Raw genomic sequence first — 25,104 nt, 5'->3', positions numbered from 1 at the left:
CTAGCATAAATATATTTTATTTTAAATGTCAAGTGTATGATCATGAAATAACTTATTTGAAGTATGAAACCTGAGAGAAAAGAATATCTGCTTTAAAATGCCATTAGGTAACTAATAGTAATATGTTTTCCAGGGACATGTGGAATAGTTGAAACTGAAATTAAAAAGTGTGATACTTTAATGAGGATTTTCTATAGGCCAGACAGAAGTACAATTTCACATCCTCCTCTCAGCAAACTGACTGTTGGGGGTAGGTCCTGCTGTCTTCTCGGGAACCTGTGTTCTAATCTACTGTCTGCTTGCCTTCCTCTGCCTTTGCACAGCTCCCATAATACATAACCATTAACTAGCAGCACCCACCTATAAACATTTTTAGTCTTTGCAGGCACCGCACATCAAACCTTTGTCCTTAAAGGCCGAGCATTCCCATCAGGAATGGGCTTGAAACTGTAATTTTCTATTGGCAGTTAATGTCTGCTTATTGTCCAAATACCGAATATTTAAGGCTTAGTAATCAAATCTTAGTTTCCACATTGTTGGATTTACTTTTTTAAAATTTTTATTTCATTATTTATTTATTTTTACATTCCAACCACAGTTTCTCCCACCCCCTCTTTTCCCAATCCCCCCACAAACACCACACACACACCTCCCCTCTCTCTCCCCCATCCACTCCTCCTCTGTTTCTCTTCAGAAAAGGGCAGGCTTCCCATGGATGTCAACCAAACATGGCATATCAAGTTGCAGTAAGACTAGGCACCTCCTTTCCTATCAAGGCTGGATGAGGCAATCAGGTAGGAAGAAAGGGTCCCAAGAGCCGGCAACAGAGACAGAGACAGACCCTGCTCTCACTGTTAGGCGTCCCACAAAAAGACCAAGCTACACACACAACTGTAACATATGTGCAGAGGACTTAGGTCAGTCCCTGGCAGGCTCCCTGGTTGTCAGTTTAGCCTCTGTGAACTCCTATGAGCCCGGGTTAGTTGATTCTGTAGGTTTTCTTTGGATTTACTTTAAAAAAAAAAAAAAAAACCTTCAGACTTAACAATGGTTCTCCAGCACTTAGATGTTTTCTATGCTATGCTATTGCTATGAAACAAATTTCCAAGGAGACATCTAATGCCTTCGAGCAAAAACATCTGTGAGTGGCTCATGCCGGGCCATAGCCTCCGTCAAGGAGGAGGGAACCTGAAAGTAGACATAATTTTCTGGAGTTCATTCCAGTTGTATGATTATACCACTTCCTGCTGAGTCCAACTATACAGAAGTATCATAGCTAAGAGCAGAGTTTGGGGAATGCATCAAGTCTGGTTTCATGTCCTTTGACATTTCTGAGCTATCTCGGCAGACAAAGTCATCTCTCTAAGCTTTCTTTCTTAATATCTATAAAATAGAGAAAATAACAAAAGCTCTTTAAGAAGTTGTTGCTCGGATAAAAGGAATAATGTTTATAGAGTAATTAGTATAATCTTAAAAGTAGCAAGTGACCATGAAAGGTGAAGGATTTTGAGTATGCATTTTTTATATACATTCTAAAAATATTGAAATTTTGCATATGTTTTAAAAATATTATACTTAGATTATAAGTATAATATATTTGAAAGACTCAAATATAAATTTAGCAAAGTAATAGGCAATCAAGCCCATTGGTTTAGGTCTTTGGCTCAATGAATAAGCCAACAGCAGACTACTTTTAATCACTGGTTTCAGTTTTAGTTTCTTTCTTTTGTTTGTATTTCAATTTTCATTCTCATCCTATTTCAAAATAATTTAGGATACTTTCATCCCAAACAATGAAAATTAATTTTCTTTCTTCTTAGAAAGTTATAATATTACCATAATTATGGATGTGCTTATTTTAAATACACACAGAATTATCACATATTGGAAGCATATATTTTTTGCATATTTCTTCCCATCTTAACAAATAATTTCAATTATTCTGCTTAACTTAAATTTTTAGGCTATAAATATTTTATTTATTTATTTTCAAGTCAGAGTTTCTTTATGCAATTTTAGTGCCTGTCCTGGATGACTCTGTAGACAAGACTGGCCTTGAACTCACAGAGATCTGCCTGGCTCTGCCTCCCGAGTGCTGTGATTAAAGGCGTGTGCCACCACCACGAGGAATTTCTTTAATTCCTATACTCATTATTATCGAAACAATTAGCTTATTCATCCAGCCAATAGCCTTAGCAGTACGACTTATAGCCAATATTACAGCCGCTATAAATGTTTTTAAATAATGTAAGCTGTCCTTTAAATAGACTAACAATGATTGAAAATTACATAGGAAGGTAGACAGAGCACAGTACATTTTATCAATACTACCCCCTCCTTTCTAGACACCTTTGTCTTAACTGGGTGATCTTAATAAGTAATGTTACCATGAACACTACATACAAAGTCCTTAATGTCCTGAGTCTGTTTGGGTATTTTTCTGTAATGCATATTTATACCAATCAAGAATGATATAATATATTATATATTATATGTATATTATATATATATATATATATATATATATATATATTTCACATACATAGTCCATTCCAGACTTTACTAAAACTCCAAAGTGACTATGGCTTCTGTTTTTCGTGTTCTATTGCCCCCTAATGCAGCAGTGATCTCTACCACACATGCAGCAGAACATTGCCAGGTCCCTCTTGAACAGAATGCTCCATCAGACATTCCATGAGTTCCCCCTTCGCAGGAGGCCTGTGCCCAGCCTCGTTGCCATAGATGGCCATCAGACATTTGGAATGACATCAGGAGACAATCTGAGCAGGCACTGCCCTAAAGAATTCTGCTAGCAGGAGCCTGAGGATATCAATGTCTTCGTGGCCGACGACAACTGCATTCCAAAGGTCAACTGGGGTGAAAAGAGGAGGGACTTGGAGTCTCCACTGCCTTTTCAGCAACCAGGCAGCTACCAAGCAGAAAGCAGCTGACATGGGGCTAAAAGTAGCCTAGAGACTACACACCTGTGAAAAAGTCAACCTGACCCAGTAAAACAGAATTTTATGTCTAAAGAGATTTCCACTTCTTCAGAGGTAAAATTCAAGACTGTTCTCATCCTGAATCAATCCTCACGTCTCTGATGACCAGCTTCTTCCTCTCCGACAGGGGAAGTGAATAGCGAACTTAGTTGTGTGGAAGTAGAAATTACACAGAATTACACAGTTTGCTTTCTACCCCGGCTGCATATTGACTAACTCCTTCATTCCTAACAGCAATGCATGGAGGATATCACATTATAGTCAATATTTTTTGTGGGGGGAGCGTTTTCGAGACAGGGTTTCTCCATGTAGTTTTGGTTCCTGTCCCAGATCTCGCTCTGTAGACCAGGTTGGCCTCCATCTCATAGAGATGCACCTGGCTCTGCCTCTGGCATGCTGGGATTAAAGGCATGTGCCACCTCTGCCCAGCTATAGTCAACTTTTTATAGGTGAGGAAACTGGGCCATGGAGAAGCTCAGCATGTGATCAGTTCCCTTGTGGTATTGTCAGTTGGCTTTTGGGTAGTCTCTCCTCCTCGGGGTCCCTTCAGCTTTTTCATTTGTCAGCTACAGGGCGCCTGAGACTTTCTCCTTCATCTGCAGAGAACTGAGACATTTCATAGGGTCTTGGATTTCAAGTACTGTGAGAAGAATCCTTTCAAACATGGGCAAAGGGTAAACAGACAAGAAAAACAGATGATGACTCAAATATGGATCAATCCAACATTCAAAAGAATTATTATTTTAGGATAACAATTATTTACCATTCATGAATATGCTGACGAAAACAGAGACCATTTCCATTAGCGGTTAATTATCATAAATGGACAGAGTTGATATCAAAATTAATCTCAACTAACAACAAAAAATGGAGAGGACAAGCAGAGCGAAATAAATCGCCTAACTGCTTAATGAAGCCCGAAGTTTACACTCAGTCTAAGATGCCACAGCACGCTGCTGCCTTTCTCACCTTACGTAGTAATACTCGTAATTTCACTCTGTCTATGTTATCAACATTTTTGGGCAAATCCTATTCTTGTGACATCAGTGAATTTGATATTTTATCAAATTTGAGGAAGATTATATTTTGTTAGCAAGTCTCACCTCTGATAACATCTTTGACTTTAATACTGCTTCTTATCTTTTACTCTAAAAGTATAATGTTAATTTGGCATCCGTCTTAAGTACAAGTAAACAGAGTATTACACCCAATTGTTCTCTTTGAAAAAGCACTATGTGGTTGTCTGATACTCTGTTTAAGTTTGGGAGGCAGTATTATCCCTCAGTCAGCTTATTCTTTATTAAATGGAACTTTCTCTGGGGTGAAAGCTTAGAAGCATTCCCTCTTGTAAAAGGATAATTCTGTCTAAAATCCATCTAGACATCGTCCTATACAGTCAGTTTGCCTGGCCGAGCCAGCCATGGCGTCCTAGCCAGCAGCAAGGATCCTGGGCCCTATCGCTGGCCTTAAGCTTCTCTCCAAATTTACAGATGTGGATCACTCAGTCAGCCTCTCTGTGCTTCACTTGACTTCCTTATTTAAAAACAAGAAGATGCACATATTAGGTGTTTCCCAGAATCTTTCTCAGCATAAAAGACACTAAAATTCAGACTTTAAAACTATTCTGTGCTACCGCTATGTAATAGAAATGCAGAATGTCCTAAAATCCAGCTGGTATCAAACATAAAGCTTTGTGTTTTGTTTGTTTGTTTTTGAAACAGGGTTTCTCTGCATAGCCCTGGCAGTCCTGGAACTCCCTCTGTAGACCAGGTTGGCCTTGAGCTCAGAGATTTGCCTGCCTCTGGCTCCCAAGTGCTGGGATTAAATGCATACACCACCACCACCCAGCACATAGAGCATTTTTTTAAAGCCAGTATTTTAGTTTAAAACTTTACTGCAGTATTCTACAGTGGTGGACATATTCAATACCTCCTTACCCCAAAGTTTCCACTGCCCACGTGGGCCTATTAAGCAGTTAAAATATGGACAGTGTTTGTTTTAATTAACTTGAAAAGTCACATGTGCCTAGCAGCTACCCTATTCAGAGCAGTCCTCGAGAAGGGGACACACACCCATTAGAGATGTATAGAGCCTGTGATCTACAAAGGCTTTGATGTGTTCTTCCTACCACACTTACTGTCCTTCCTTGGTACAGAACCCTAGACAGGCAAAGAACATCACAAGAGTCTCCATTTTCTGGTGGTTATTTTTGCAGAATATCCCAACACTGTTTCCCAGTTGTAACATATGAAAGTTGTGCAAGACAAAAGTAAGTTTTCTTATTTGGGTTTGCTGCTCATTTTCTTTAGCATCCCACTTCTCTTTCTACTTTGTGACCTTTACTATGCCAAGACTTACATATATCCACAGAGGCAGCTTAACTGCAAAAGTTAGTGGTTGGCTGTTTTTTATTTTGTTTTGTTTTTTAAATACTTCTGTATATCCTGAGTTCTTAGGGTTTAAATCCAATTTGGGGCCCTGACACTTTCTTATTGGTCTATTAGATTTGTTAAAATCCAGGACGCTATAGGACAGGGCAGCTGGACTTCCCCAAGGCTCCTATTTCTCTCCCCACATTTCAAGATGCTTGGAGCGCATCAAGTAACCAGAAAAGCCGACCTCAAAGGAGCACTTTGCGAGCTGTGTGTGGGTGGTGGGCTTCTTCTGCTGACCCCCGGTGATTATGGAGATCATACAGAGCTCATTTCCAGCTCGTTGGAAGAAATATTCTTGGGATCCTAAACACCAGACCTGCAGAGAGATTCCACCAACGCGGCCACCGCACATTTCCAAAGCACACCCACTGCTTTTGCGCCCTCCTCCCCTCCCGGGAGCCCATCACGCTCCATCTTTATCAGCAAGCCACTGGTCTCTTTCCTCCGAGCCGAGACATCTCCTCTCCAGCCGAACGCAGGCCGGCACACCCCTTCCTGTCCCGGGCGCTCACAGCCCGCCCAACCCCCTGCAGCACCCAGGCCCAGCAGGTCCGTCGGAGGGCCCGGCCTCCTACGCCCAGCCTGTGGCGCACTCACGTGGCACACTCGCCAACCCCCCACCCGACACACACTAGCAGCCCGGTAGCTGTAGAAACTCGCGGGGCAAAGCTTCCCCACCCCCTCAGCTCCATCGGCCACGAGAAAAGTGGATGGGAGGAAGTAGCGACCCGCGGAGAAAGAGCAGATAGGAGGGGAAAGCCGTGTCGGAGGGGAGGGCCGGCAGTAATTGGGTGGCGTTGCGGCTGTCGCCTCTCCAGTTCGCCCAGCCAGCGGGTCCGCTTTCAACACAAATCAGCCGGAGGGATTGCTGCTCCCTGCAATCAATAACTCAGCCGAGTGAGCTGCTGAAGCCAGAGGCGTCCCTCGTCTGCTCTTTAAGGGGCCCTGAGGACTGAATCCCAGCCCTCTGCTTCCCAAACAAAGAAGTGGGTACCAAAATGCCGGGCGAAAATTTTAACCCCAAACTTCCACCGCATCCCCTGGTAACGATCTTGTAAAATGAAAGAGCATAGACCTAGTAAAGACTCTAGAAGAAACGGTTAAATGGGGGAAGTCTAAGTATCTACTCCTTAAATTTCAGGTCTCTTGTGATATTTCAAGAAATGGGGTAGAACCAGTGTTTCAATAAGCATTTAACAATGGCGAGAGCAAATGTAAAGTCCCATTAAATTTAGCTGTCTCCGTGGATGCTTTTGGATGAGCCGTACACTTAGAAGCAGATTAACAATCAAGCCTTATTTGGACTTAACTGATAGAATAAGTGTATCACACTTTGCTGAGGAGTGTTTGGTGTGTGTGTGTGTGTGTGTGTGTGTGTGTGTGTGTGTGTGTGTGTGTGTTTTAAGCGTGTCTTTCAGATTGTGTTTCATGAAGAGTAGGGTGAAGAGGTCCTGGGAGATGGCTGTATCATGATCCCCATTTAACTTACATTAAAGCCAAGCAGAACTGAGAGAAAGGGATTGGCCAGAGAACTTGGTTCTAAGACCCAGAACAAACTGAGACTTAGGCACGGTGGGCCTGGGTTTGAAGGATGCGAATTCACCGAGCACAACCCTAGAACAAATCTTGCCCAAACTCTTCATTTCTCTGACTCTGACGCAATATAATAAAAACAAATCATGTGACTTGCAACCCAGATGAAGAAGTTTTCTGAGTGACTACTGGCTATGGAAAGTCCTGCTAAGACAAACGGGATATTGGCCCTTTCGATCTGCTGGGTCATGGTTGGCCCTTCTGGGGGACTGGTCCCATCCTGAAGCCAAGGAAAGATTCATTGGTGTACCAAAGTCATGGAAAGCTAGTCTGAGTCAGAGATTAGAGCAAGAAACGGTTGTTTACAGTCCATACAGCTAAACACGGCTTGGAAGGATAAGGTATTGTTACTAATAGGATTCACACACAGTACTGAACCCACATCATAAATCCCAAAGTGTTTTAAGTGGGCCTTTAAGCAACCTTTCCATCAACTTAAACAGTATTACAAACATCTCCAAGTCTGACAAATTTTATTAGCATGAGAAATGGTGGATTTTCCTTTACTTTTTGCCTTGTGATTCTTCATCAGATATAAAGTCAAAGGTTCAAACGTGAGAGTAAGTATAGTTAGACTCACTGTCTTGAGATGAGGCATACAATGAAACCTTTGCCTAATAAACCAAATCCTTTCCATTTTACAGATCCTTTACCACGCTCAGTCCATGTGCTGTGTGGTTTGCTTGGGATAAAGCTGTACCAAGTGAATTTGTGAAATTTAGAAATGTGCCATCATTTATTTTAAAAAAAAATTACGGACACTGTCACAGTTGATCATTTAAATTCTTTTCTAGTGAATTGGATTTAATTATTTGGGTTTAAACTAATAGATACCGTTATTTTAGAAGTTTTAAAACCATACCTGCCTGAATCCACTTTAATGTCAGCTTTAGAGAAAATAACTTTTTTTTTTTTATACTTACACGTTTTTAAGGTGCCGGAAAAAAGAAAAGAGTTGAAGACTGTGAAGTAACCTCTGAAGAGATGAAGTGAAGCCTGGAAGTCCAATGGCTGTGGCAGTGAAGAAGTGTAGGTGGTGAGTGCCCACATTTACCCTTTCACCACAGACCTACCGTGAAAGCAAAAGCACCAGTTTCTGAAAGCATTTAATATATGGACATGTGTGCCGGTGACGCCGTCAGCCATTCTCCTCCTCGTGATACAAGCACTGCTGTGCCAATGCTGTGTAGGCTCTTCCCACCTCTCCAGGCCACCTTTGCAAGTGTCTACCACAGCTAATCCGCTTCCTAGGCAGTTATGTACATCACCCACAGGACAACTACAAAGAGGTTAAAATATGGATTGTGTTGCAGAATTTAAATCTAACCATGTTCCTCCGATTTTTCTAAACTTTCATGTCCAATTATATTTGTGTTGAAAGTATTCTGGCTGAGGAACAAATACTATACACTTGAATAATCTTAAGGGGTAGATTAATCTATATCCTTTCTTCATCTCAGGGTAGGTTGCTGTGGCAACCGCCCCAGCTCACTTTAAAATAATTTTTTAAAGCTCACTTCAAGAGCTACACCCAGCGTGGGCCAGGCTTAAAAGCAGGCAGGACCCAGTGCACAGGGCTCTCACAGAGTGCTGCTGCTTTAGTGTAGGGAAGCAGGAGAAAAGAGGATGGAATGAAATGTCACAAACCAGGACTGGATGGTAGCTTTCTCCAGAGCTGAAACAATCGCCATGCTCTCTATAACTTTAATTGTTTAAATGTATTGTTAAATAAGTCCTTGGAGGGGTCGCTAATGTGTATTTATATTTAATATAAAGCACTTATAATAATTAATGAAAGGAATTTTTGTGATCACACACACACACACACACACACACACACACACACACACACACACACGGAGTGGGGGTGGTTAATAGCACACCAATCCCAGCCACCACTTTGCCCTTTTTTCTTAAAGGAAAGTTGCCTTTTATCAACTAGACAAATCCCTATATTCCCACTGATATAAATGATATAGTAATTATTTTTATTTTTCAAACACAGAACTGAATTGGAGAGATCATGGAACCTAGCAAACTGAGATCTAGAAAGAATTTATCTATTAGTAAGACAATTTTTGTGTGTGTTTTCAATGTTGGATATCAAACCATGAGCAAAGGCCTGGTGCAAGCCAAGGATGTTAGAGCTCTGCCACTGAGTCGTGTCCCCAATCACAAATCTGGAAATTGGATAGGGAATTCTATGTGTCTCAATACCCTAGACTAAGCTACTTTCTATACAAGAAAATATCCTGATCCTCGCCAAGCACCATTAGGGAATAGGAATCACCAGTGTGAGTAAATTTAAGTAAATAAATAATGCAATTCTGGGGTTATTTAAAGGCAAATACAAAATTCACTCTGGATCAACCACCTCATGGACCGCTACTAAATAATTTTAAAGCTCGGGCAACTGTCTACTGCTTATTTCCACGTAACTACTTCCCTTCCACTTCAGCTACACAAGCTTATGTGAAGGAAACAAATGCTAATATTAACTTAGGTCACACATAATTAAGAAGCTAAATCTACTGAAGGGGTAAATCTTATATTTTAAAAGGCCAGCTATAGTACACTCCAGGCCCAAAGCTTCAAATCATCCTCACTTGGGCTTAGCATACTTTTGAGTGTTTACACTGTTGTTGATCAATATGAATTTGTTACAATGCTTATTACTAAATAACTCTTTGACATGTGAAAGGGTAAAGTAAAAATTTCCTTTGGAAGGAAAATAAATCTAAAACTGAAGTATATTGTAGTAAAGAGGGATATCACTAACTACAGTAGCACAGTTGAAATTCATGTATTGGCAATATCTACTTCGTCATATAACACAGGCCATCACAGTTCATTACATGAATTTAAAGCAGTGTGGCAGTAAGTTCCCGTGGTCCTTCATAGAGTTTGCTCAGTGAGGATATTTGTAAAGACCAAAAAAATCATCTAGATTTTCATTTACATTGCCATATCTAGACATGCCTTAGTGTTCAGCATCTCTAAGCATCAGCGCCTGCCCCTGTAAAGAGGCCTTTGCCATCCTGTTGACATAAACTCATGGTCGCCACACACTTGCTCTGTGAAAGGCAGGCACAGTAAGTACATAGTACAGACCCTGGTTTGCAAAGACAGAACAAACAAGAACCCACTACGTCACAAAGCGCAAGCTTTGTGACAGTTTGCCATGCCCTCCTGTAATGAAAGTAGCTCTGCTAATTAATCGTCACCATGGGAAGGGGCCCCGACACTTGCAGGTTGCTCAGGGGTAGTTTAGCTGGCCTAAGAAGTCAACCTCTGCTTTCAAGTGCAGCCTTTGGGGGTGCCTGCATGTTGAAGCCCCCTCTTCTAGAAAAGCTGCTGACTTCAAACAGCCTGCACAAGGAGACAGGAGGCTTTTTGAACCATATTGTCCGCCTGCGTTAAAATAGTCCTCTGCAGGCCTACTGAAGAACTTCCAGCAAATGCAACCCGTCATTGGGTTAAACACATAGTGCTGGGGGTGGGGGGGTGCTTTTTTATTTTTTGTTTGTTTGTTTTGTTTTTTGAGGAAACACCTTTAGTTAGCTAGATACTTGACTGTGTTACTATTGTCTACTCTTGTGCCTTCGGTGTTACTGTCCTCTGTGAGCTTTCTCTTCCTCCAGTCATAATATTAAAAAAAAAATTAATTTGTTTTGAATGTTTTAAAAAGCTACAGTACCCCTGGCATGCAATCCTGTCTGTGTGCGATTTGTATACGGGTTGATATATTTTGTCTTTAGCTTTTTGGGTGTGGTGTAATTGACTAGAGTAGGGACGGACCCCAAACCTGTAACCTTTTTTTCCTAAGTATCAGTTGTTTGTTAACCTGTTTTTGCTGTGGAAAAGTATTAAGCAAACTTCAACCTTAACACGAGTGTCCTTATCAGTCTCAGCTGCTGCTTCCTGTGCAGCTGAAACTCTTCAGGATAAGTGAAGTCATCCGCTATCAGCCAGGGTAGCCTAATGCATTTGGGAAGTTGGTTTGGTTTCCATGTTAATGACCTGGATAAAGTCCAGTAAGGTGTGGAGGAGACGCTGGAGGGAAGGAGCGCGCGGGGCGGGGGGGGGGGGGGGGTTCTCCAAGGAAGCTGTCCCCTCAGTAAATATTTCCAGATTGATTCGAAAGTTCTTGGCCCAGCGATAAAGTCCAGATTTCAAATACTTGTAATTATTTTATTACTAACACCGGAGAATCCTTTCGGCTCACTTTCTAGCCTAGCTCTCCGGGTCTCAAGGCCAAAAGCTTTGTACGTTCTGGGCGGGCAGGAAGCGCACGCCTGGGATCGAGGACGGCAGACATCCTGGATCGTGGCTTTTACGCGTGAGTAACGGAGGCGCGCGCGGACCAGAGCAAGAACGAAGTGGCTACCGCGAATCCAAAGGGGGGGAAGTCACTGGAGCAGCTCTTAGGGTCGCGCTCCTATTGGTCAGAGGGAAGATCCCGACTTGAGAAGGACTTTCCTGCTGGCTGGCTCGCAGCCTCCCGGGGGAGCAAGCGCGCGGCAGCCGAGCGTCCCCTCCGAGCGTCCTCCGCCGCGGCGGGGAGAGAGGCAGGGAGCCGTCGCTCCCCGTGTTGTCTTCCCTTTCATGCAATAAAGAATTGTCATTAGGTTTGCGTATGGCATGTGCCATTACCCCACCGTAAAACTAAAATTAGCAAAATGTCAGGAATGGAAAGATTGATTCACCAAGATGCAATTATCATTTAAAAGTGCTTGATTGAGGTACTGATGTTCAGTGATTTATTCTGCATACCATATACATAATTAAAGTAGTGTAGTGGAGTAATTTATCAATCTAGTTGAGACTGGATGGGGTGAGGAGGGAGCTGCAGTATGTTTGTTTTATTAAAATGCTGCGAGGTCTAGTCCCGCCCCCCTTTTGCAAGAGTGAAACTGATGATTTCCCCAGCTCGCGAGGAGAGGCAACGGTTTGGGCTCGTAGGGACAGAGAAACGGAGAGGAAAAGGCAGCGCAGGCAAAGGCAAGAATAAAATGAAATGGGGTGGGGGTGCGCACTGGCTCGTACGTGCTGCTTAGAACCCCAGCCCCGTGTGCTCGGTGCTTGCCACCCCCGCGTCCCCTCCCAGTATCCTCACATCCCCCCACCCCCCGCTCTTTTACGCGACGTTTCTAAGGCTGTGTGCTGCTCTCCTTTTTCCCATCCGTCTTCTGTCACTTCCTTCCTGGATGCAGTTTTCTGGACGAGTCTGGCTACTTTTAATCCCACCGGCCACAGAGAGCCACTTTCTCCTCCTCCTCCTCCTCCTCCTCCTCCTCCTCCTCCTCCTCCTCCTCCTCCTCCTCCTCCTCCTCCTCCGCTTCCTCCACCTTCCTCCTCTTTCTCCTCCTCCTCTTCCAGCGGCTTCGGTGCGCGCGCGAATGCGCGATCCCGTGCGCGCCTCCCCCTCGCCCCCCCCTCGCGCGCGCACACACGCACACTTCGTCTCCAGCTCTCTGCTCGCTCGGCTCGCAGTCACAGACACTTGAGCACACGCGTACACCCAGACATCTTCGGGCTGCTATTGGATTGACTTTGAAGGTTCTGTGTGGGTCGCCGTGCCTGCAGCTTTGAATCAGGTGGAGAAGCACTCCAAGGCTGGATGAAGTAAAGATTATTGTTATTTTTTTTCTCTCTCTCTCTTCCTGTTTTAAGAAAGGAAAATATTCCAAGGACTAATCTGGTCGAGTCTTCCTTCATGTGAGTACCTCTGACATTTCTCGAAAAGAATAGAAATAGCTTGGGTATTGTCTCTGAAATCTGCACCAGTCTCTTCCAGGCAGTAGTTCTATCCCAACTCCTTTTGGGGAGGCTTAAGTTGAGGCTTGTTGTGCATTCTTTTCTTTAGATTCCACGATTTCCTTGTGTGTGGCTGAAAGTAACTTTTTAGATAGTAGTATCTGTTTGCCATCCGTTATTGAAATCACATCTGACTCGTTCGTGTCACATCAGCTTGTTTAAAGTTTCATGAAGTTAGTTCACGTCATTAGCATGCTTGATAGGGTGGAGAACGTGGAACCTGGTGGATTTTAGAATTTCACAGACTGTTCTGTGACCTTGAAGTAGATGTCTTAAAACCTAGCCGTTAGTTCACTGTGGAAAGATGTTCCTGTAAGTTGCCCCCAAGATTGATTTGCCCTAGGTTTGGATTCTGAGCCACTAGTTCTTGGGATGGCTTTAAGCTACAGGGCTGTCTGCCAGGGGCCACCTTTGTGCATCCTCTGCCCTCACCAAAGTGCTGGCTTGAGAGAGCTTAATTGGTAGGGACCAGAAGCAGTGCCCTGGCCATGGTAGTCTATGCATTTCACAGTTCACGTTTGGATTTCAGCATATGCACTGTTGTTTAGATCAAGGGAAATATTAAGCTTTTGAAAAACAAGCAAGACTGAGTCCCTTAGCCCGCCTTCTGTTTGGACTTGAGATGAAAGTTACCAAACTAAGCGACAAAGTTAGCCGTGAAGGAAGTCTACAGAGACGGAGCACATTGTTTATTGTATTATTATGTATTATGCAAGTGTTTGAGTCCAATGCTAATGTTATTTCCTTTCCAGAGCAAGGCCACCAATTCTGAAGGGAAATTTTATATCTGAACCATTTTGTACTCTTTTAGATGCTATAGTTATTCTTTGTGAAAAGGCTTTCCCTCCTATTTTTGAAATGGATGTCTTTCATAAGAAATACTTTATATGTAAATGTTGATAGTGTAAGTAGAATCAGACTCTCTGCTGATTCTTTAACTGGTCCTCGGTGGAGAACTGCTTTGACACAAAGTGCATTTTACTATTGTTAGCCTGATAGTAACTCTAACAGCAACAGTCTTAGGTGAGTGCATATGTTTTCTAAGCGCTGTAAAGGAAATTCTAGTTGCCTGCCCATGCCTATCCAGAAGAGTGACCAGGCTCTCCGTCACTGGCACCTTGCAATGGGATTGTGGTTGCAGAGTAAAGATGTTTATGTGGGGCATAATAATTCCCCTCCCTGGAGACTTGCTAGGACATGAAATGTGACCACCTGTGAGCCAAGCTTAACCTGCTAGCCAAACCAATTTCAGCCTTAAGTGGTTTATCCATTTTCAGTTCACAGCTGAAATATCTCATTTAATTTTTAAATAATGTCAGTTTGGACTAGTCTTAAAAAAACACTTCAATGTCTATCAGTCTGACACAAGTGGAGTTTTGTGCAGCTATTGATTCGATTATATAAAATGCAGGCAACAAACCACATTATTAACATCTAGTACAAGCATGAAATTAGTGATTAAGTTGAGAAGCAGTCCGAAAGCAAGGGCATGGTGGATAGAATGAGATGTCCCTACCGCCTCTCATAAGAGGGAAAAATCCTTAAGTCAATGAGTTTTGTATATTATTTGAAGGATCATGTATTTAATCACGAATCATATTCTAATCTTGATTCTAAAAGTATTCATCAAAACATACTTTACCCATAATTTATGTTTAAAATTTGGTTCCCCATCAAGTTAAAGGGTCAAGAGTTGACAGTTACCTTTAACTTCAGGTTATGCTAAACTTTGTTTAAAAAAAAAACCCAAAACTACTGTTCTTATTAATATGGTCTACACAGCTTTGGAACGTGTTGTACAGTTTTCAGACTCCTTATTAAAAACATATTTTACTTCATTCATTAACTCCGCTGTTTCCATCTTGGTTGCTGTGCATGTGAATGCAGCAGAGGATAATAGTCAGGTGTGCCATTTATTTCTTATTAATGTTTCTTATATTTGTTGAAGTAACAAATGGCCATATCATAATAAGAAGCAACTTTCTCCCTTTTCTAAGATAATCATATTTTTAAAATGTATAATCATAGACATTAACTTTCCTGGGCACAGATACTAAATAACCATAGGAAACTTCAGTCACAAAGGCTTGCTGTAATTTGCCTCATTTTTTTTCTTTATAACAGGTTTATTTTGCAAAATTGGTGGGGGGAATTTATTCATTCCAATAAAAAAGTAACTAATGATTCCTGAAAATTGAATCCTGAAAAAAAAAGTATACTCTATCGCTTTCAAATATCTTAATTTTTCCTTGGCCTTCACTTTACTCAGTGAATAAGCTGAACGGGATACAGTTATGTCTTTCTAATAAATTATTCATTATATTTAAATTTCTTTAATAGAGAACTATACTAAATAACTCTTTGGTAAATGTTAACCTTATCTTTTAAAACTTTCTTTTATTTATTGTTATGTATTTTGTGGTTTTATTTCCCAATTCTGTACAATATATTTTAGACGATGAAATTTCAGAAAGTGACAAAAATGGAGAAATATCTTTACAATAATAACTGTAATACATAACAAGAAATAGTTATTAAACAGAGAACCAAGAATTTCAGGGCATGATACAAAGCAATGTGGAGAAATTTAATGTGCAGTTAAGGCTCACAACGTGGACTGCAAAAGGATTACTAATTAATTTTTAACTTTTTTTAATAGCCTCTTTTAAGAAAATGTCTCCCAAATGATTGTCTAAGCTTAGAAAAGCATGTGTGTACACAGTGATGGTTTGGACCAAATGAGGGGCTTTCATCTCTAATGCTTAGTGAATATACCACATGGGGAAGAAGAGCTGACTGGGATCCCAGCCTCGGCACTATACCTTAATCCCATGGACTCTCCTACGTTCCTGCATTCAGTACAGCTTGACTTTTCACTGAGATCTGTTACCTTTAAGAAATCAAATCAGATCACAGAGGCAAGTCACAAAACCAAAGCAACAACACTGTACACCTTACAAAAGGCAGATTGCACAGTTCACGTGTTATTCTGATAGGGCAAAGAAAAAAGCCGATTGCTGAGCAAGACACTCTGATTCCAAATGACGGCTAGATAAGTGTGCCACAACCCTGTTGCTTCATCGTTAGAAAGAGCAGTTCAAACAGTGGAAAACTCAGTGTTCACAGAATAGGCTTTCAAGAGTGCAGTGAAAGAAAGTATGTTCCTTTATGTGCTTTCTCCTCGCTTAAATTTTAAGTTCCATCATTTCTCTGTGAACAGGCGTCAAGTTGTCTTGTTTGTGTGAAATGCTTACCATAGAGCTTAAATGCATTAGGCTATCTCAGAAGTGTTGTGTAGAATGCAAAGCAGAATTGGCTAGAAATAAAACATCCTCATGGTATTGAATAATTGATCAGAAAATGCATAATTGTCAATATCCAGTGTGTTGTTCTGTTACCAAGTATATTCTTCATCAAAATGAGTAGCTATGTAGTTATGAACCAATACATGCAAAATACATCTTGATAAGTGTTTATTGGTGAAATAATGTAAATGTATATATGTCTATTTTATGAATGTTATATAAACATTCTTTATGACAAAATATAATGGTTTAAGACTTTCTTAGAAAATAGCTTTACCTGTAGCATTTTAAACTCAAACTTCACACACATCCAACACTTCAGTAATTTCTTGTTTCTTCTAAAATTGAAGTCCTTTTTTACCCTACTGATGCCTCCTAGTGTCTCACACAATAAAACACTAATGAGTCATCCATAAGTGTAAACATCGCATTTTCATTGCCTACATCTTCTGTGATACATAAAATTAATATTTATGTGTTTAATTTTCTGTGCATTACTATAATAAGGTAAGATGCTGTAGTGAATGAGACGTTTCATCTGTAGATTTATGACACATGTAGGTTTACTTCAACTTTAACAACATTCTGCCAAGTGTCATAAGTTTATGTGTTCAGTTACAAGTCATGTAATCCTTCCTTATATTCATTATTATTGCACAAGAAAAAATAATAGATCTTCCATTTTGTAGACCTATAGATTGTATAGCTGAGTTCATCATCGAGTGGCCAATAAAAAACGATGATAAAAGAATTTATTGCATTTAAGCAAAAACTCCCTCAAGAGATACCAACTTTTGTTAACTTCATGTGTTTACAACATGCAAATTTCTATGTGAACTCTGCATTTGAAAGGTTAAAACAGTAAGAGTAAAGATAAGTACACAAATATGTGCACAAATATTGTTTCTCATAAAATAACAAAAGAAAAACTTGATTAGGGAGTAGATGTCTCTGTGTGATGGAAGGGAGGCTTATTAGAACATAATTTCTCATGACTCACAGAGTGCTTTCATGAGATAGACATTAGTGGACATCAACTTCAGTGCAAGTTTTCTGTCCTTAGAATCTTAGTAAAGACTCGAGGTATTATTGCATATCTGTGACTTCTGGCAGCTCAGATTCTACCTAAGAAAACTGGCATTTGAACTTGTGATTTTTTTCTTTAATACAGTTATGAAAGTGACACTCCCCTAATAGTTCAAAAGCTTGTAACATCTATGGGCTTCCTCCTGGGTTGTCACTGTGCACGTGTGCACACCACATCTATGACTTTCACTAATACAGTGTTCTGAGGACCCAAGTGCAAATGCTAGATCTGAGCTTAGTTAAGTCTTGTTTCACACACACACAGAGAGAGAGAGAGAGAGAGAGAGAGAGAGAGAGAGAGAGAGAGAGAGAGAGACAGACAGACAGACAGACAGACAGACAGACAGGTAGGGGAGGAGGGGAGTTAGTTTCTGCTTTAAAATACACAGAATATTAGCAACATTTGCCAATTGATTATTTTGTTCTAAGTTAGTCTGTGCTACAGTGTTATTACAATTCTTTGCTTGTCGGACAAATTTCAAAGATGTAAGGGGGTGTGCTCCTTTCTTTTAGGGAAGCAAACATCTAGGAAGGGGCGGGTCTTTCTCACAGGAGCCACATTGCTTCCCTCTGAGAATTGAAGCAAACATGCGGTATGGAAGAGAATGGCGCGTGAGAAATAGGATGATTTGTGATGATCTCTTCTAGCTAGTGAGCAGAGAAAACCGTCAAGATTTGTCTTCCCTGAAAAACACCTCCTGTTGGAGGCTTAATGTTCAGTGCTGAAAAAGACCATGAAACAAAAAACTAACATTTTCAGGGCTCATGCCCACACCTCTAAAGTACACTCAAATAATTTTGACAACCATCACATTGTGTGTAGTACTAAGACATAAAAATAAGGGGTGCTAAAGAATATATTCCCTAACCCCATGGTGAGAGTATAGAGATAACACTAAAATGCCTATGTTCTTTTTGTCTGTTAAGAAAAATAATGTTTCTGACAAAGAATACTATAGTAAAATATAAGAATATTGAAAAGATAATATAATACATTATTATTTTACTCTTTTGCTCTCACTGCCCAAAAAAAGACACCTTTTGATTAAGGAAGGAATTTATATTACCTGTTATATAAATCCATAGTTTAGCTTCATTGGCAAAAAAATGACATTTGCTATTACTGTAATATGTCTGTTATACATTGTTGTTCTATTCTGGAAATCCAATCTCAGTATCTATTTTATTTTTAAAATACAGCCACTGTAAACAAAATTCAGAGTACACATGAAGATAAATTTCTGAGGGCATTGTACAGGAAATCGGTGATATGACAAGCAATAAATGCAGTAAACTTATTATAAAGAAAATCTGTAGGAATCAGTACTCTTTAATAATGTACACATTTGAGAGACATTATTAATTCTTAATGCAGAAAATTTGAAATGAATGAAGCAGTGATGTTCATCCTGCCTATTGAATGACAGTGCAAGTCTTCAAGTGATGATTTAAATGAAGTCCCTTCAACTTGTAACGACTGGAGGACGCGATCTTCGAAGCAGTTCCTAGTGGGAAGCTGCTTTCCCCAAACTGCATCCTGAGCATCACTGGTTGTCTTCCTGCACCTTGTGATAGATAACATACATATGAAGATGTTGCACATTGTTTAAGGATACTGTGAGTTTCTAGCATGTTGAATTTTGAGTATTAGACATGGTCCTTTGTTAGAGGATGTGAAGTGCTTAAAGGAAACCAACCTAAAACTACATTAAAAATATATATCTGTAATATTTTCAGCAAGTTAAAATGATAACAATCAAATGCATCTGTTCCTCAAATCCTAAATATTGGCACCTTTGACTTAAATATGCTTAGTTTTATGATATTAGACAATAGATTTGTTAGTATAAGTGATAGGAAAAGATAAGGAAATTTGCCTAGTAGGGTAATAAAGTTGACTTTTCATTTCTTACCTCCTAATTAATTGTTGACCTTGTGTAAGGTACATAACAAACTATTCTGGAAAGCAGATATGATTTTTTTTTTCATGCACCGTGAAGGATTGGGATTTCTTTATAGTAATTTTGAAGGTGTGGCTATTTAGCTGAAATATTCACTGGAACATTTTATTTTTAGAAATCATGGTCACACAAGGAAGGCTTTATAGAACCGACTAGCTAATTGCAGTCAAAGATCTCTTTAATGAATGAACACACACAGAAGAACACATATTTTAAGAATATAATGGCCCTATATTTTTTAAATTGCCACACTTTTTATATCAGAACAAAACATGTGTCTGAGCAGATGTTTTAAGTTATATCCATCATGTAGGTGAGTCTGTAAATGTACAATTTGACTTAAATGGCTTTGTGGGAAGCTAGTTTGAGGAGTTTAAAAAGAAAAAAAAGGGAAGCCTCCAGTTACTATAGTTTCAGCTCTTTCTTTTTTAAAAACAGTAATTACACTCAGGATAAAGAAAGAGAAATAAACTCTTTTAATTCTAACATCCACACAGTTCCTGAGGTAGAGCGGGTATATTTTTATTCTTGTGTATGCAGGGCAGGTACTGGCAGCCCGGCTACAAAATGAAAACTTGCTGGCTACAGACCAGATACAGTGCACAGCGCCACATCATAAACTTCCCTCCTCTGTCTCAGAGTGATTTCAGCCCTAAGCAATGTCCTTTTCCTCCAGCGTAGGCTGAGCAGCAGAGGGCCTCCTTCCTGAGCAGTGGCTCTGGGGAAGGAAAGGCGCAATGTTTCCCTTCTTCCACTTGAACACTCTGCCTCTTAGATCACTAAGAGTTGAACTGCAAAGTGGACTCAGTATGTTTCCCTTTGATTCCCATATAGCAGTGTAGAATACGTGGAACAATAGGTGTGAGTCGGAACATGGGCCTGCCTCCCCACCCCCATCTACATAGTTCATGAAGGCCTCATCAGATATCTGTGGGGGGTTTGTTGTTGTACAAAGAAAAATAAAATGGTTTCTTTTCAGTGAGGCTTATGCCTTATATTGCTGATAGGCCAGATCATTTTAGATGCAAATTAACATCAAAGATTTTTTTTCTACTTATCTCACGAAATAGCAATGTTTCACCACAATATGTGGTGCTGCTGTGATTTTTATTGATAAACATTCACATTTTTAATAATAATTCGATCAAAATACAAAGTGCAAAGAGGGAAAATTCGTATAAGTAATTTTACTAGTGTCATGTTAAGTCAGTTGATTTCTAAATATCTGCATTTGTAATCCTTGCACTTGAAGCTGGTCTGAAACGTCTACTTCTCTTTGGCACATAAAGTAACAATGTTTAAAAGTGGCCTTTAATTGCCAGTTACACTTTGAACGCTTACCAATGGGCTTCTTTTCTTTAAATCCTATTAAAAATAATTTCTAGCTGCCAGAGTAGTGAATTCTCATTTGTGAGAGGTGGAGTCTGATTATTGCCAGCACACCTTTCTAAAACTAGCCTTCACCTTTGGAAATATATTAAATGGGACCCTTCAGGAGAAAGTGTTACTACATAATAAATATTTGTTCCACTCTTATTTTTAAACTAAATTATTGCTTTCACAATGTTCTAACAGGGTATAAATCTTCGTTTAGTCAGTAACAAGCTAAACCAATTATTAATTATCTAAATAACATCGACTGAACACTCCAACAAGTAACTGTAACTTTATGTTCCTTTAAAGTAGATAAATTGGATTATTTTCATTTTATTTAAATGTCAAGAGCAACTATTTTTCTGTCAATATCAATATATACGTTTTTCTAACAAAGTGTTAAAAGATTAATATAACAGACCTTTTCAGAAAATGTAAAATGAATCTCTTGAGAATACCTGTGGGCCAAGTCCTCTAGCAAGAGAGAAGAAATGTTGAACTTTGATGCATATATTATAAATACAGGCAGGAGTAAAAATGATATTTATTGTGTTAAAAATTAGACATACCATTGAAAATTGTGTAAATCTTTGATTTTGCTTTAATTTAAAATACAGCATGAGATTTCTTTGTTAGTAGTCCAAAATGGTATAAAAGTTTAAATCACCACCCTGATAAACATTATTCCACCCACTGTCAAGTTTCAAGTATGGAGATTTTAAATAGAAAATACACTATCTTGTTATATAAACAAGCTATTCTTGATTTTAATGCCTGAATCTCTTAGCGCTGCATCCAGTAGGTATTGTGAAGCATTTTAGACATTTTAAACTATGTTAACCAACAACTTCTCCAAGGTGCCTGATTTCCATCCATATTTGAAGAGACTTTGAAGTCATTGGTCTTTTAGTAAAGGGTTCTGTGACCAAGGACATAAAATCTATGTTGTAGATTCTCTCACCCTGCTTTGTTAACTGTTAATAAGTCAAAAATGTATAAATCCCGACCTAATTCCATCTGGATTATGTTTCTTCACTAAACGACAGCAGCTAGCCTGGCTCTTTGAAAAAGCAAGTGTGCATGATTTGACTTACTGGATCTATTGGAAGCCCATTTCAAGTTTGTATAGGTTAGTGCTTAAGGAAATAGTTATCTACACTTTTCTTTCACACTTGAACTTTTCTCCCTTGACGTAAACTAAACACAATTTCCACGGTGACGTGAATAGATTTCCAAGGGACGGCATGAGTTTCTCAGTTCCCAGTGCTGCTTCCTTGTGGCTCCTGGGTCCAAACAGACTGACAAGGTCTCTTGATCTGGCTGGAGAGAGAGCAGGCACTGTGTGAGCCATCTCCTTCTCTTATTTAATAACTCAAAAGAAACAGTCTTAAAGATTCCTCACTTGACCTTTTTCCCCCTTTTTAAATATTTCTCACTTTTGGACACAGTCTGATCTTCTTCCTAATCAAAATAATACATCATTTGGTCTTGTGAAAGCATGTGCACTCTTAGCTTGCTTTGACTACCCATGTGTGACTGTAGAATTGTCTCAGGTGTTAACTTATTTCCTTATACTTGAAAGACTGGTGTGCTTCAACACAAGACAATATCACGTGACAAAAGAGCTCCGTGCACTGATCTTGAAAGAGTAAGGACTACAGGACAGTGTCTGTGTCACAAGCTGCTGTGGTTTTAAAGTCAGTGGATGGTACACCCACAGCAGCAATGAACAGCTTCCTGAGCTCTCAGGAGAGGCTTCATTTACAGAATAGGCTGATCCAAATGAACTGCTTCTGTGTGACTCTCTGAAACCTTTGGTCAGATCTCGTGTGTGTGTGTGTGTGTGTGTGTGTGTGTGTGTGTGTGTGTGTGTGTGTGTACGTACACACACGTGTTTATGGAGTGGAAGTGAAAGAGAGCAGAATAAGTGAGAGACACAAAGCATGAGAGGAATCACGATGGATCTGAAAGAAAGAGAAAATCATTTAAGCAAACACAAAGCGTTTAAAGAACCTATTGCCATACTCATTTGCTGCTCCTTAATTACACACACATGCCATTACATACATTTTGTGCCTATAAACTGTGAAGCATGATGATGCAGAGCAACATCCCCAACTGGGTTCAAAATCCATCTGTCAGTTGACTGGCCTGTGGTTGAAGGCAGGTTATCTAACCTCCAGAAAACCTCAGACTAGCATCTGTAAAATGAGAGTGATAACATCCAGCTCTTGAAATCTCTGTGAAGGCATAGAAAAGCATTATGCATTCATATAATGAATGTCCAGTAATTATTAAACTTCTGTAATACCACTCTATTTTAACAATTTTATTTCTGACTAATGAAGATCACTTAGCAATCTTTTAACTTTTTCCCTTTAGACTAGTAAAAATGGGTTACTGTCAGGTCAAATGTCTTGTCTGGACGCTACGTTGAATCAATACTAATGATTACTAAATAAAATATACCTCTTCCTCCAGGAAAACCAGAACCTTTACACATCAGATGTTATTTTCAGAATTTAAAATGGGAGCATGAGAATAAAAATAATTTCAGCCTTGACTTTTTAAAGGCATTTATTGCAAGTTTTGACTTTAGATAGATTATTGCTTAACAGTAATAGTTTCAATAAGATTTCAATTCAGGGAAAGTGACTGATTCACAGAGTTGAAGGTGCTTTGTGAAAACAGTCTCTAAGAATTTTGGAGTCTTCAATTAGTTTAAGTCAGTACTTGCCTTTGAGGGGTCTATCAGTACTTGTTTGTTTCTTTTATTTTACAATTTGGTTGTATGTGGTGATAGAATTCTTTATGAAGAACAAGTGGTATTGTAGTCATTCTTACATTCCTTCGCAAGCGTGCTTAAATATAGTATGTATCATATAGAACCTGCTGAATCAATGTTTCCTCATAAAGATGAAACTTACTTTTCTTTGAATAGTTAAAAATATGTAAATACATTTCTACTATTCTTATTTGCTTGAGTGATTATTAACTCTAACTACAGTTTACCTACTTGGAGGCAATGAACAAATTGACTTTTTTATACCTTTTCACTCAATGTGAGAAGAAATATAAAGCACAGGAAATGCAGAATTTTACCAAGGACTTTAACATTTGACATATAAAAGACACATTCAGGAAATCTTGATACAACTTGGAATATCTCTGGTGCAAGAAACTACTTGCTCTCGTTGCTGTTTTTATAGTTCACTTCTTTTCTCAAAAAAATCATATTTTGATAGCAGGTAATGTTGACAAAGCCTTCCTGGTGTATACAGCCTGGGGAGTTACGTCTGCTTGAAATAGTTCTCCCGCTTTTGAATAATGACCCTCTGGTGTGCACCTTGCGTTTCAGCTTTCTTTTCTAACCTTGTTTTAATGCCTGGATAAAAGAGTGCTCAGCGCAAGGAATACTTGCAGAGTGGACTTCCCTGTGGTAAAACAGCATGGACAGCTCCCAACACTGCAATCAAGGACGCTTCTAAAAGCTTTAATTTAAAAATAATAATAATAATAATAAGTCTGCATGAAGATGATGGAGCCCTCTAAGGCATATGGGCTTAGAGAATTATTCCCATCTGCAACCCCCTCCCCCTGCTTAGTAGCCTTTCCAGGGTTATGATTACTGGAAAATGGCTGTTAATCACCAGGATTTTTTTTTTTGACTGCAGCTGCTTCAGTCAGACTCCTAATCTATTAAACAACTTTGTCTCCAGTTTAAAATTTGCATTGTATACTGTATAGAATAAATTTTCATTGTAATCAGAGCATCCAAGAGAACTTCCAGATATGATTTATAGCTAGCGACACACTTGTTTGTATGTATGGGGCTCTCTTCTGTTATTGAGCCAACTGTTTAAACAATACTGCGGTTGATCAGCATGAGATGGAATAGTACAGCATTATTGAGTGCGGGCACCACTTACAATAGTCACACTTACAGAATATTTGAATTGAGGCATCCTTGGCACCTGACAGGATAATACTCACACGGTCTGAAAACTCATCTCAGATACTTAAAATTTCACTTGAACCTGAACAGGTTTTTCAAAGTTCGGTGTTCTGGTACCAAACCACTAAGGTGTCTTTTTCAACCCTTGTGCTTATTACATCTGACATAATTTTAGTACATAATGCAATGCCCCAGTCAATATTTAGTGCTGTGGAAGGACAAAACAGCACTAATTTGTAAAGGATTCTTTTAAAAATACATTTGTACATGTAAAATTGACAGGCTCCATGAAGGGGTTGGACGATGTTCATCATGTTGGAAAGAATGTTTCAATTAAAGTTGAGCACTCTCTCTTCCAGGTCTTTTTTTCTCCATTTTTTTATTTGCTGTGCCAAGGTACCCATGTGCGTTTTTCCACTGTCATCTGGCTCGTTCCCAGCAGATGCACACAATCTGTTCTGCTGTCACTGACAGGGTTCGGTTTATGAAAAGAATGTGTCAGAACATGCCACTATAGTCACTTCTGCAGGTTTTTTCTGAGTAACTGAGAATATATGCATTGCCCTAGTTTTATTGTGC

At 39.6% G+C, this 25,104-nt stretch overlaps 1 protein-coding gene across 9 annotated transcripts in view; it reads left to right on the top strand.

The window, feature by feature from the left end:
• Nucleotides 1-25,104, top strand: part of Mef2c (myocyte enhancer factor 2C) — a 166,280-nt gene that overhangs the window by 9,345 nt on the left and 131,831 nt on the right. For 2 of the 9 annotated variants that reach the window (XM_028875644.2, XM_028875638.2), the window contains exon 1: nucleotides 12,417-12,745. The gene's annotated coding sequence lies outside the window, so the exon portion shown is untranslated. Of the gene's footprint in view, nucleotides 1-7,961; nucleotides 8,064-11,192; nucleotides 11,367-12,402; nucleotides 12,746-25,104 lie in introns of those variants that run through there. The other 7 variants (XM_028875646.2, XM_028875645.2, XM_028875639.2 and 4 more) reach the window with 6 other exon arrangements.

Source organism: Peromyscus leucopus, chromosome 11, assembly GCF_004664715.2.
Source record: "Peromyscus leucopus breed LL Stock chromosome 11, UCI_PerLeu_2.1, whole genome shotgun sequence".
Lineage (NCBI taxonomy): Eukaryota > Metazoa > Chordata > Mammalia > Rodentia > Cricetidae > Peromyscus > Peromyscus leucopus.
Note: the sequence above shows the minus strand (reverse complement) of the source record. Positions and strands in the feature narration are given on the sequence as shown.